The 12,045-nt window shown below is 41.3% G+C and overlaps 1 protein-coding gene across 2 annotated transcripts in view; it reads right to left on the bottom strand.

Moving 5' to 3' along the window:
• The window catches only part of si:dkey-157l19.2 (uncharacterized protein KIAA1522 homolog), a 36,979-nt gene that overhangs the window by 13,012 nt on the left and 11,922 nt on the right, over positions 1-12,045 (bottom strand). The window lies entirely within an intron of this gene.

The raw sequence follows: 12,045 nt of genomic DNA, 5'->3' as shown, positions 1-12,045 counted from the left end.
TTCTGTTGGCAGCGCGTGAAGTGTGCCAGGAGAGTACTGGGTTTAGCCCAAATGACTTGGTCTTTGGCCACAAAGTTCGGGGACTGTTGACAGTACTGTGCGATAAGTGGTTGTCAGGTGAACCACCAGTGAACTTGATCGATTATGTTAATGGTTTTCGGCACAGACTGTATGTGGCAGGTCAGTTGGCCAAACAGAACCTTGAAAAGGCTCAGGTCAAGATGAAATATTTTTATGGCCGGCGTTCTGAAGAGCAGCAGTTTAGTGCGGGTGACCAGGTTTTGGCTTTACTGCCGATTGCAGGGTCACCGTTCCAGGCACAGTTTGCTGGGCCTTACACCGTGGTACAGAAACTGTCTGAACAGAATTATCTGATTGCTACACCAGATCGCCGGAAAAGAAATCAACTTTGCCATGTTAATTTGATGAAACCCTATCATGTTCGTCCTTTATCCGTCGGTCTGTCAGGCTCTCTCATTTCTCCTTCCACGTCGAGTCCAGGGTTGACTGCTTGTACAATGGCGCAGTCAGATTGTGGAGGGGAGGATGTGGCAGCACCTGATGATCCTTTATTGCTTGGTTGTCTGAAGAATTCAGAAACTCTTCAGAACTTGGATGTGCTGTTGGGCCATTTGTCTGCTGACAAATGTGCAGAACTGTCTGCATTAATTAAAAGATATCCCACTTTGTTTAGAGACAACTTTGATAGAGCATGATATTGATGTGGGTGATGCAGGTTCTACAGGGTCTCTGAGGAAAAGAGGAAAATAATTGATAAGGAAGTTCATTACATGTTGGAAAACAACACTGCAGTGCCGTCGTCATCAAGCTGGGCTTCCCCTTGTTTGTTGGTTGAAAAAGCTGATAAATCACAATGTTGTTGCACAGACTTTCGTAAAGTAAATGCAGTGACCAAACCCGATTCCTATCCCTTGCCTCATATTGACGACTGTATTGACCAAGTCGGTGCAGCAGAATATGTGAGTAAGTTTGATCTGTTGAAGGGATATTGGCAGGTGCCACTGACTCCCAGAGCTCAGGAAATATCTGCTTTCATCACGCCATCTGGTCTTTATTCATATACAGTCATGGGTTTTGGTTTACGCAATGCTCCAGCTACATTTCAGCGACTCATGAATATGGTTGTTAATGGGCTGAAAGGCTGTGCTGTTTACCTAGATGACGTGGTGGTATATAGTAGCACCTGGGAGGATCATCTGGATCGTATTCGCACTCTGTTTGAACGATTAGTTTGGGGAAATCTGACTATCAACCTGGCAAAATGTGAATTTGCAAAAGCAACTGTGACCTATCTTGGTAAGGTTGTGGGCCAAGGTTATGTGAGGCCAGTTGATGCAAAGGTGTTGGCCATCAAAGAGTTCCCTGTTCCAGTAACCAAAAAAGAACACATGAGATTTTTGGGTCTGGTCGGTTATTATCGCTGTTTTTGTCGAAACTTCTCAACAGTGGTTGCTCCTCTGACTGATTTGTTGAAGGCCAAAGTAAAGTTCATTTGGTCTGCGGCATGCCAGCAAGCTTTTTGGGATGTAAAAGCTTTACTGTGCTCTGAACCTGTGCTTTTAGCCCCTCGTCTGTGATCAGCCCTTCAAGCTGTACGTGGATGCAAGCCACATTGGTGCAGGTGCTGTTCTAGTCCAAGCTGACAAGCAAGGTACTGAACATCCAGTTAGTTTCTATTCCAAGAAGTTCAACTCCCATCAGCTGAATTATTCGGTCATTGAAAAGGAAGCTTTGGCATTAGTCTTGGCCTTGCAGCATTTTAGGGTATATTTAGATTCTGCTCGGCCAATTGAGGTATTTTCTGACCATAACCCTCTCACTTTCTTGAACACATTGCAGAACCCAAATCAGAGGCTCATGCGGTGGGCTCTCTTTTTGCAGCCTTACAATTTGGATATCCAGCACATTAAGGGCAAAGATAATGTCTTGGCAGATGCTTTGTCCCGTGCCCCTGTGTAACCAGCAGCTTCACTCCTCATATGCTTTGAAGTATCTCCTCTCCAGTATGGTTTCCCTTCCTCTTAAATTGCTCCTAGGTACCAAGGTTGCTGAGGTTGGAGTTGAGCTGAAGATGACTTTTGAGCATACAAAAGGTGTTGAAAGTGAGGTTGCATGTGTGTGCATGTTCTTCTAGTTGCAAATTCATAATGTAAATGTGTTGCCAATTCAGGGTGAGACCCTGTTCTATGGGGGGAAGTGTGACGGCCAGTGGGCTGGCCTTGTGTTTTGTTTTTTCTTTTACCTGTTTCTTGCAGGTAGGTGGAGCTGACCCAATTATTGATGCAGCACACCTGAGAGGCCAGTCCCAGTGTATATAAAGACACCTTGACTGAACCAGCAGGCTGGCTTTGGCTCTGTCTCTCTCCGTCTGGCACCCATTTTGTTCATTTGGAAGGTTCAGTTATGGCTGTTATGTCCTTTAAATTGTCTTTAAGTTGCTTTACCTTATTTTCATTAAATGTGTCTTACAGCCTTTAAAAGCCTGTGTGTGGTCTCCCTCTTGATTGTCACTTCCTATGAGCCGGGTTGTGACACACCAAAAACCATTTTCACCAAACCCAGCTTTAATTTTCAAATCAGGCTGCAAAATTCTGACTTACGGCAGGAGAGAGTTCAAAGATTTTTTTGGCCTGTTATACCATCTACCCGTTTTTTCTTGCAGGTCCTGAAGGCCATATAGCTGCCTCAGAGTGAGGACACACCCTTGACTGGTCACCAGTGTGACCGGTATTATTTATTGTGAAGCGACTTAACACCACACTCCCATGCCAGCCCTCTTATGTTTTATCTTATTTTCTGTCATATATATGGCTGCTCACATTAAACATGGTGAAAACTTCAAATAAAGAAGTAATCCTCATGAACCAGCCCAGAGTTCAGGTGCAAAGGTCTGGTTGTGAGCAAAAACAGATTCACACCTGCTGTTTAAACCTTATGCCAATAAAAGAAGTGGTTCTAAAGCAGCTGACTTTGGACAGTAGATGAATGAGAGGATTGACTGAAATCAATAAGATAAGGATTTCATGCTTATCTTATGGTTGAAAGTGAAGTTATGTTTGAGTCCAAGAATGAAAACAGGGAGCAGGAAATATTTTGATTTTGGTTTTATATTTTCAACAAACCTTATTTAGATACTCAGTTTTAGGTCATGTTATCCAAACTACTGTCCTTTTTAGCCTAGATTGGCTGCACAGCAGACATAGAGCGCCACACACATACTGACACAATCCAGCGCTGATGCAACTCTTCCTAGAACTGTTTCATGGGAATCAGACAGATGCAAATACCTACCCCACACACACACACACACACACACACACACACACACACACACCTCCCTGCCCTAACTTGCCCCTCTCTCTTGTTTTGAACCGCCAGCTCTGAGGGTGCTGTCTGCCAGGTGCTTAAGCTTCTCTAATCAACACAAACCCAACTGACAGTGGGAAAGTTCACCCTTTAACTCAAGGACGATACATGTAGCCTCGATCCGCTGGAAGCACATCTCAAAGCATCCCGGTCTGCCTGCATACTCTCTTTTCACGCAGGTGGTTTTTTGTGAATTAAACATAAACGTCGGAGGTGAAAGAAAAGGAAGCACGAAAGGTGATGTGACAAGGACCGCAATGTAGGTAACAGATATACCTGCATCATGTGGCACTGAGTGCTGCACCACAATCGGTATGCAAGACAAAGACCAGATGTATCAAATAACTCAGAAAATCCATTAACGGTTTCACAACAGTAGATTGTCTTTTGGGGTTTTTTGGAGGGGGGAGTTGGCAGGTCATAGAGCTGGGCGATATATCGAGTTTTTAAAACATATCGATATATTTTTATACGAGATATAAGATGTGACAATATCCTTTATATCGATATAGTCTATGTTACGTTATAATTATAGTTGTGGAGCCGCAAGTTTGCCTCTCTTTCGTCCACTTTTGTCTCTACGCAACGTTACTCCGCCTCGCCTTCTCTGAAGACAACTCCCCCTCCTCCCCCATCGCTTCACGTGCAGGCAGCGACAAGACGGACACGGCAAATCTCCGTTAACGAGTTACTGCGCATCGCCCCATGCGTGGGGCTGGATGGCGTCAACGTGCTAACGAGCTAAACATGCTAATGAGCTAACCGCGCTAACGAGCTAACAGCGCTAACCCTAAAATCCTTTCATTCTCTCAAAAGTTGATAGCGCGCCTTATGTACGAATTCTGGTTGTGCTTGATGGCCGCGAAACGATTTTATGTGGTACACGGCGCTCAGCAATCTGTCAAAAATGTTTGAGTACGATTTTGGTCAGCTACGGAGCTGCACCGCTTGATAGATTGTCGGCGCATTACGGCTACCGAGGAGCTTCGCGGAGTGATACGTACTGTGCATCAACGTAATATTACCGTATTGTGTGTGTATAAAGTCCATAAATGGCACCTGTAAGAGACGTGGTTATGAAGCGGATTTCAAACTCCAGGCTATCAGTCACACAGTAAAACTTGGGAACAGAGCAGCTGTGAAATCTGTCTTTGTTATTACGCTCAGCATCTTTTAGTTTACATTTTGACTGCACAATTGTGAGCTCTTTGTTTAGCACAAAAACAACATTGTTTTCTTTTATTTATGGAGCATTATTATTTAATGAATGCTCATAATTTATTTTTGAGTAATTTTTCATGTACATCTGTGCTGTATGTTAATAAAAGTGCCTGTGTGACATCTGGGACACAGCTTTGACTAAGAACTGTTTTTGTTCTTACTTTATGGCTTAAAAAAAAAATATCGAGATATATATCTTATATCGCCATCCAGCTAAAAAATATCGAGATATGAATTTTGGGTCATATCGCCCAGCCCTAGCAGGTCAGTTACTTTTTAACGCCACAGTCAATGTCACCACATCCGTTTACATCCTGAACCTCCCCCACAGCACAGAAAACTCACTGCCAGCCACATAACAAAAAACAAAAGGTCTTTATGAATAGATTTAGCCATAAGCAACAAATTAAAATCTCATTAAAACGTAGAATAAAATGGAAAGTATTCAGGCCTACTAGAGCCTGTTTGATGAAAGCACAAGCTTAACTGAGATTCATATGTGAATACAAATCAATTAAAATTGTTGAGAAAATAAAAAGCCTTAATAGTATTAGTACGACAAGTAGATGCTAGAAATAGGCAGAATATTTTGGATGTATTACAGGCAAACTTGGCACGTTTGTGATTTTCGCTTTTTCTATTTTTTCCCCCCCACTTTTTTCAAAAATGGGCACAGGATTTTAGGATTTTATGGGTTCCAATTGTAGTCTGGTGCTGGTGGTGAATCCACCACTCTGGACAAAACAGAAATTTCCAGCAATTACGCCATGAATCATCAATAATCTGGTGGTAATAGCTTGTTGTTCCCCACAGGATAAAGTCCACAGTCTTTCTCTAGTAGACCAGAAGGTAAAGGTTTAAATGTGCTATGTCCAGTACTAAGACAGCAAATTCCGTATGAACACTGCCTGAACTTTGGAATTCTCATAAACATCGGGGATTAAAAATGTAACCAGCCTCGAACCAAATACTGCAGTCCCTCGAATGGCTTGTTAGTATTTGTGTTCCCCTTATGTGACAACCTGGTCTGGTCTGATTAGCTAGTATTTGAGCCTGCTTTGTATCTAAAAGGTACCAAAGATCAGCTGCACAGAGCTGCTATCCCAACCTCATGTTTAACATTAATAACATATCTTCAGGATAAACAAATTGACACCTCTGGGAACTGAAACAACAGTTTCTGTTGACATAAACTGGGCAGGTACCTGCGTTATACACAAGCGGAGTCTGCACTTATGAGAGGTGCAGTCCCTGAATTCTGAATTCATCCAGAAAGAACAGCACACTCATGGAAAAACCACATTATTAATAGTGCGCATATTTGGCAAAATTTGCTGCCCCAACACAGTTATCTTTATTAAGGATGTCACAAGTGTCTGCTACCTAACGTCGCTCCAAAATGTCTCGATTTAACTACAAAAGTCACGAGTGGTGACTCACGGACCTTTCCAAGCACACAGTTATCAGTCTCTCTGTAGACCAGCCGCAGTGTGCTGGCAAACATTTTCCTTTCGTGACAATAGCAATAGCTGGTGCCATGCCACACTGACACGTCTGCATATCTTGACAATGAAACAATGCAAAGATATCAGAAATAATGTTGCTGTTGGTCGTCTTGCTTTAGTTTGGTAACAATGACACCAAACATTAGAAGAGTGCAGAGAATAAACTTAATGAAATGAAACCCAAGCACGTTATTCAGACTGGAACTAGAGGGCAAACTGGCACTTATTAAAACGTTCTCAACACTTGAGCGAACTAAATATGATCACATGGGCTACCTGGGTGTGGTGACACTTCATCTGCTGAAATCAAATCCTACTAAAGCCCTGTCATTATAGATAAGCGCATGCGCAACTGTTTACACGTCGCCAAGTCCACCAACGCTGACGTTCCCACAGCGTCAGCGTCAACTTGGTTTTCACCCACATTCACAACAGATTTGGACAGTTCATTTATCAAGTCGTTTTCAGCCCAAAGACGATTTTTAGGCAATTTCCTGAAAGTATCACAGAAAACGTCATCCCTGCTCCAATCAAAAGGCACCTTTTCACAAAGGCGCTAGAGAACAAAAGCATCTTTTAGAGATTTATATTTCCCTGAGGCAACGATGTGCAAAAAGCAGTTACTGACTTCCCACCATGAGAGGAAGAAAGTGAAACTCTATCATAAGTCAGTTTTTTCAAACCTGTTCTCCTGCCCTTCACTGTTATTGTGTTGTGCCGCAGTGCCAAAGTCTCTGTTCTTTGTTATAGAGCATTTTAAGAGTAAATATCAGCACTTGTGTCACAACGATTTAGTTCTGTTAGTTCTGCTTCTCCCAAGCAGCCTCTAGAACTAAATATTCAACAAAGGAAGTATCATTAAATGGCTCATAGGATCTGAACCTTGCATGAAAACTAAACACAAGCTCACACACAAAGGGCTCCCTATTTCTAGCTTCCTTAGAGAATGTGAGGAATCTCTGCGGGAGTGTTCAGAGCAAACAGGTGAGCGTACCTTGTTAGGGTTGTGTGACCTAATTATCCTTAAACAACCTTGTTTCCATTTAAAAAACACAGGGATTCCTTTAAAAGGCCATTTTAAGAGAAGACAGAGCTTGATATAGTTGCGTAAGAGACGCCTATCTGGTTTTGACACAGGACTGGGTAAACTGAGAGCATGACAGAGACATAAATCACTCACAGACATGTAAACAAAGACCCAAATTGCCATTTAAGTCATTCAACTAATCGAGGTGAATCAACTTTCAAAGACAGATATCCTCTGCCCACTGGTCTCGAGATGAATCAGGCGGAAGTTATCAGAAAAGACAATGAACAATTGATGAGTTTATAAGAGTGTAAGGCCTCAGAGACTAGACTTTATCAACTCAGCAAATCAGAAAGTAAACCAATGCAAACTTTGGACCAGGAATCTAGATCAACCTGTGATCAAGTGAAACTGAAAAGTAAACTGATTATCCAACCAGCAGGTTAGTTGGTTTGGATTCTTAGCAAGCTTAAGACATGCAGTATCACTTCAATACAAAAACATATTAATAAGGCTTGGTATTGCTCAATGTTTTTCGTATTATGCAATCAGTAATCAATTCAGATTTACCCTGAACAGAATTTTGTGCTTGAATTTTAATAACAATAGCTTAAAACTCTTTTGACTAGTTTTGACAGTTTTCAAAATATCAAAATTATAAAACCATGTGAGGTGATTAATACAGTTTATGTGGCTGATAAACAACTACTACACTAAAAGAGCTCCTCTACATCGGAGCAACAACTAAATACCCCAGTCTTGAAGATTCCTAGTTTTCTGTGATTATTATCAGGAATAAGATATAGATATTGTACCAAATCCATTGGCTTAGTTATGGGTGGGGTAATTTGTGAGTATGTGGAGTAGATCCTGTGTTTATAAAGAAAGAACTTGGCTGACCTCAACTTGGCGATAACACTATAGCTTGTCCTTTCGATCATTTATGTTTATCCTGTTTTCAACTCCTCTCTCCATTTGTTCTTCCCTTCCTTTTCCCCACCTCCTATTTTTCCCCTCACATTAATTTGAGGATTTATTATTTCCTCATTTTATAACCAACAGGCTTCCACATTGATAAAGAATTTCCCGTCCATTTCAAATCATTAGTGTACCGCAAAACAGCGTGTAAGCTACTGCTAAAATGGCCCTAACGACGCCCTACATTGATCATTTCAAACACATGCTGGAATAAAGGCATTTTATCATTTGAACAGTCCCTATAGTGTGTCTGGGCTTAAAATAGCCTTGTGGTTGTTTGCGTCTGATAACCAATCTAGATTTGACTATACTTGATATAAAGTTTATGTTACCTTTACCTTTCAACCACTAAATTCTAATCAGGTCGTTCTTGAGTCCAAGTCTACCAGTAGTTCAAAAGATATGTTAATGAGAATGGGACGGGCATACAGTTTACACATATGGACAGACAACTCAAAAATATTGTGTACCCCAACACAGCTGTTGTCAGGACTGGGAGAATGAACTGGCATTCATCACATCACTAGAAGTAAATGTCCTCACATTTTCACACAGCAGCTGTTACACAACACTCAAAATGCTTTGGACTACAAGTTACATTTTTACCATCCATTCATGCAGACTCCATACAGAAAGACCCAAGCAGGACATTCAAACACGGAACCGCCTTCTTTTAAGGTGATAGCGCTAACTAATGCATTATCATGACTACTACTACATCTGACCATTGTTCCAGACCTCTGAAGGTATCCTGTGGTATCAGTCACTAGAGATGAGCAGAAGAGCTTTTAAGGTCTTTAAGCTGTGAGGTTGACGGTCAACAGGTACTTCCCACACTGATAATGGTTTGGCACATAAAATGTGTAAATGTTGCAGGAAAAGACCATGAACTTCTTTCTAAAACTTAAAGTTACAGTATGTAAAATGTTTCACCACACATGAAACATACTAAGATGACTGTTGAGGATTTACTGAATTGTCAGTAGCACTACTTTGTTTGCCACTGTTCGCTACTATTAGCCTCTATTAGTTACTATTTGCTGCATGGCCGAATAAGCTGGAAGTTGAAATTTCCAAGTTCCCAGTCAAAATGCAAGTCTCGGAAGCCTTCTCAACTCAGATTTCCCACTTGGAAGGTCGGAGCAGCCCCACCAAACCTGAATTAGCAATCAAAGATTACAGCACTGAACACAAACAGTACTTTTTATCTGTACGGCCACTGTTGTGTATTTATGAATCACCAAATAAGCTATACACAGAGCACTGATCATATTCTATACATGAACATGATGCAATTGTTTTAAATGCAAAAAAAAAAAAAAAAAAAAATTGCTAGTGATACGTGAATCACAAAACAAATCCTGCTTTTCCTCACTTTTTCTGAAAAATGCTCCAACATCCAAATTGCAGTATCTGGGAAACAGCATAAAGTCTTGAGAATGTAATTAAACTGTTTATCATTGGGGAAGTGGGACACTCGAGACTAATATTAGCTGGTGTAATGTTAGATTACAACCAGCTGTTGTTTTTTAGCCGGCTCTTTTCTGATCTGCTGACATTAAATAACTGCAACAATATTGGGTAAAATAAGCATGTTTGTGCACGTTTTGTGTGTTAGAGGCCTAACTCCAGTTCAGAAGACAAGGCTTGAGTTGAGGAGAAAGAGGATTTTTAGGATGCCAGTGGTGTTGTCTTTTGCCTTCTTGCATTTTCACTTCTTTGGTTAAGGTAACCTATGCTCTGACAATAAAACATAGGTATAGCCCTTGATGCCCTGAGTCAGAAGGTGCAGGCACATTTTTAAACTTCCCATGACGGTACACAAACACTTACAACTACAGCATGTATGTGGCTGGTCTCTAGCCACATACGTAAAACACCTCTAGTCTAAAAGGAGAGGTCTTTCCCAAACACTGTATTCAAATATGAAGAAGGAACATCATGACTTCCTTACACCACAAACCAACTCCTATTTATTTTTAAAAGACAAATTATAAGTTTATTAGAATGCCTTAGTTTGTTGCGAGATGTAATTACACCCTATTCTGTTTATATTTATGAATACAGGTATCCTTCTTTTCTATTAAATAACCTCAAAACATTACTGACTGTACCTTTAAGGTGACAATATCTAATTAAAAAAAATGCACTGGCACTCAAGCTACATTGTGCCTGTCGCCAACGCCAAAAATTGTCACATTCTCTTTTATTAACAGAAGGTATTGTGCTCTGATAGGCATCCCTACACTCTTGTCTCATATCCTCTGACCTGTATGCGTACAGTGTTTCAGTGCAGAAAGAAACAGTATTCATGGAGAGATCAGAAAAAGCAGAACACCTTGTTCCTACCTCACTGTAACAGTCCTGGCATGGCTTTTAATTAACTGGCACAATGCCTGCCATACCAGGCATTTATTGGGCAGGAGGTCCCTCTGGCATCAACACAGATCATCATCAGGGGCTGGTGGTATTAAATTTTCTGGGCAAAACATTGCACCACATCTTGCTTCCGTAATAAACCTCCTCTGGATGCGTTTTGGGAATGCTGAGCTCCTTCTCTAATCTGAGGAAGCGTCTGCTGAGAAGCTTGCAGCGGTTGTTGCCAGCACCAACAATCGGCACGGCATACACACGCCATGTTCATTGCTAAGGGCTCAATAGCAGCATACATCTATACCTGGCACATGAATCACAGTTAACAGTTAAGAACCCTGGCTTTCCAAAGATAAATTTATGCAACCTTTAGGCTAAATTTATATGAGATTGCTTTCACAATAATGTCCGTCCAACTTTCTTCTTTTTTTAAAAAAAATCCAAAAAGTAGTGGTTTTATGCATCTCTAGCCGAGTGTGTGTATTCAGAAGTGTAGTGGAGACATTCTTGACCCATGCCCAGTGTGGGAGTCAGCCTCTATGCCAACCTTGGCAGAGCAGAAATGCCTTATCTCATTTTAGAATTTACTTTTTAAACAAAAACTGCTGGGACCTAACACGAGTGGCTCAACAAAGTGAAAAGATTGTGTGACGCAGTAACAAAATGTACTGACGTCTTTATGCATGCATTCATTTATGATCTCCCGAATCCACAGATGTGACTGAAAACAAGTCTATACATATTCGTCTAATGTTTTGGGTATAGTTTTACGATGTCAGACTGAAGGGGTCTGGATCTTATGGAAATCCCCGATGCCTATCATCATTGCACCGAGATTACAGCTCCAACTACAAGAAACAAGAGGAACCTCCTCTGTCGTAAACTAATTAGCCAAGACTGCATAAGCACTGCCAGACAAAGACACGTTAAACAGCCCTGAGCAAATGAAACACCATTTGTACTTTCATGGTTTTAGCATAAGCAGTCTCACTAAAACAAGGTTCCGCTTGTTTGTGGAATGTTTTCGCGTTTCAGGTCTGACTGCATATAGGTGTGATTAATCAGGGTATAAAACTAACGTTAGCACCCACAGTTCCCACCAGACTATGCTGAAGACAATAGTGTTCACAGAGAAAAAACAGGACTGGTATATTGCTGCACCTCTGCAAGCTGCAACAAGATCTGCAGAGTATAGCTCAGCTTAAAGGAGACCTAGTGTGCTCATTCCCAGCTCCATACTTTTAGTCATGGATTCTACTAGAACAAATGGCACGAGAATGAAGCCATTTCAGCACTTTCCCCCATAAAGACTACGTCTGACGATCTCCTTTGTAGCTTTAATGACGAGTTTTGACACCTGGTTTGATGACATGATTTCTCCAAGGGTAGCTTTAATAAGGCAGAGATCAACCTCACTAATTTCTGACGCACACCCAGTCATTTTGTTTGGGAAGGCCTAAAATATGAAAGAAGCCACTCAGTTCAAAAAAGAGAAAGCAAACAAACATACCTGGGAACCGATACGCAGGATATCAAGCTGGTTCCCAGGACTTT

This window comes from Haplochromis burtoni, unplaced genomic scaffold (assembly GCF_018398535.1).
Source record: "Haplochromis burtoni strain Fernald_Lab_line unplaced genomic scaffold, NCSU_Asbu1 Contig_16, whole genome shotgun sequence".
Lineage (NCBI taxonomy): Eukaryota > Metazoa > Chordata > Actinopteri > Cichliformes > Cichlidae > Haplochromis > Haplochromis burtoni.
Note: the sequence above shows the minus strand (reverse complement) of the source record. Positions and strands in the feature narration are given on the sequence as shown.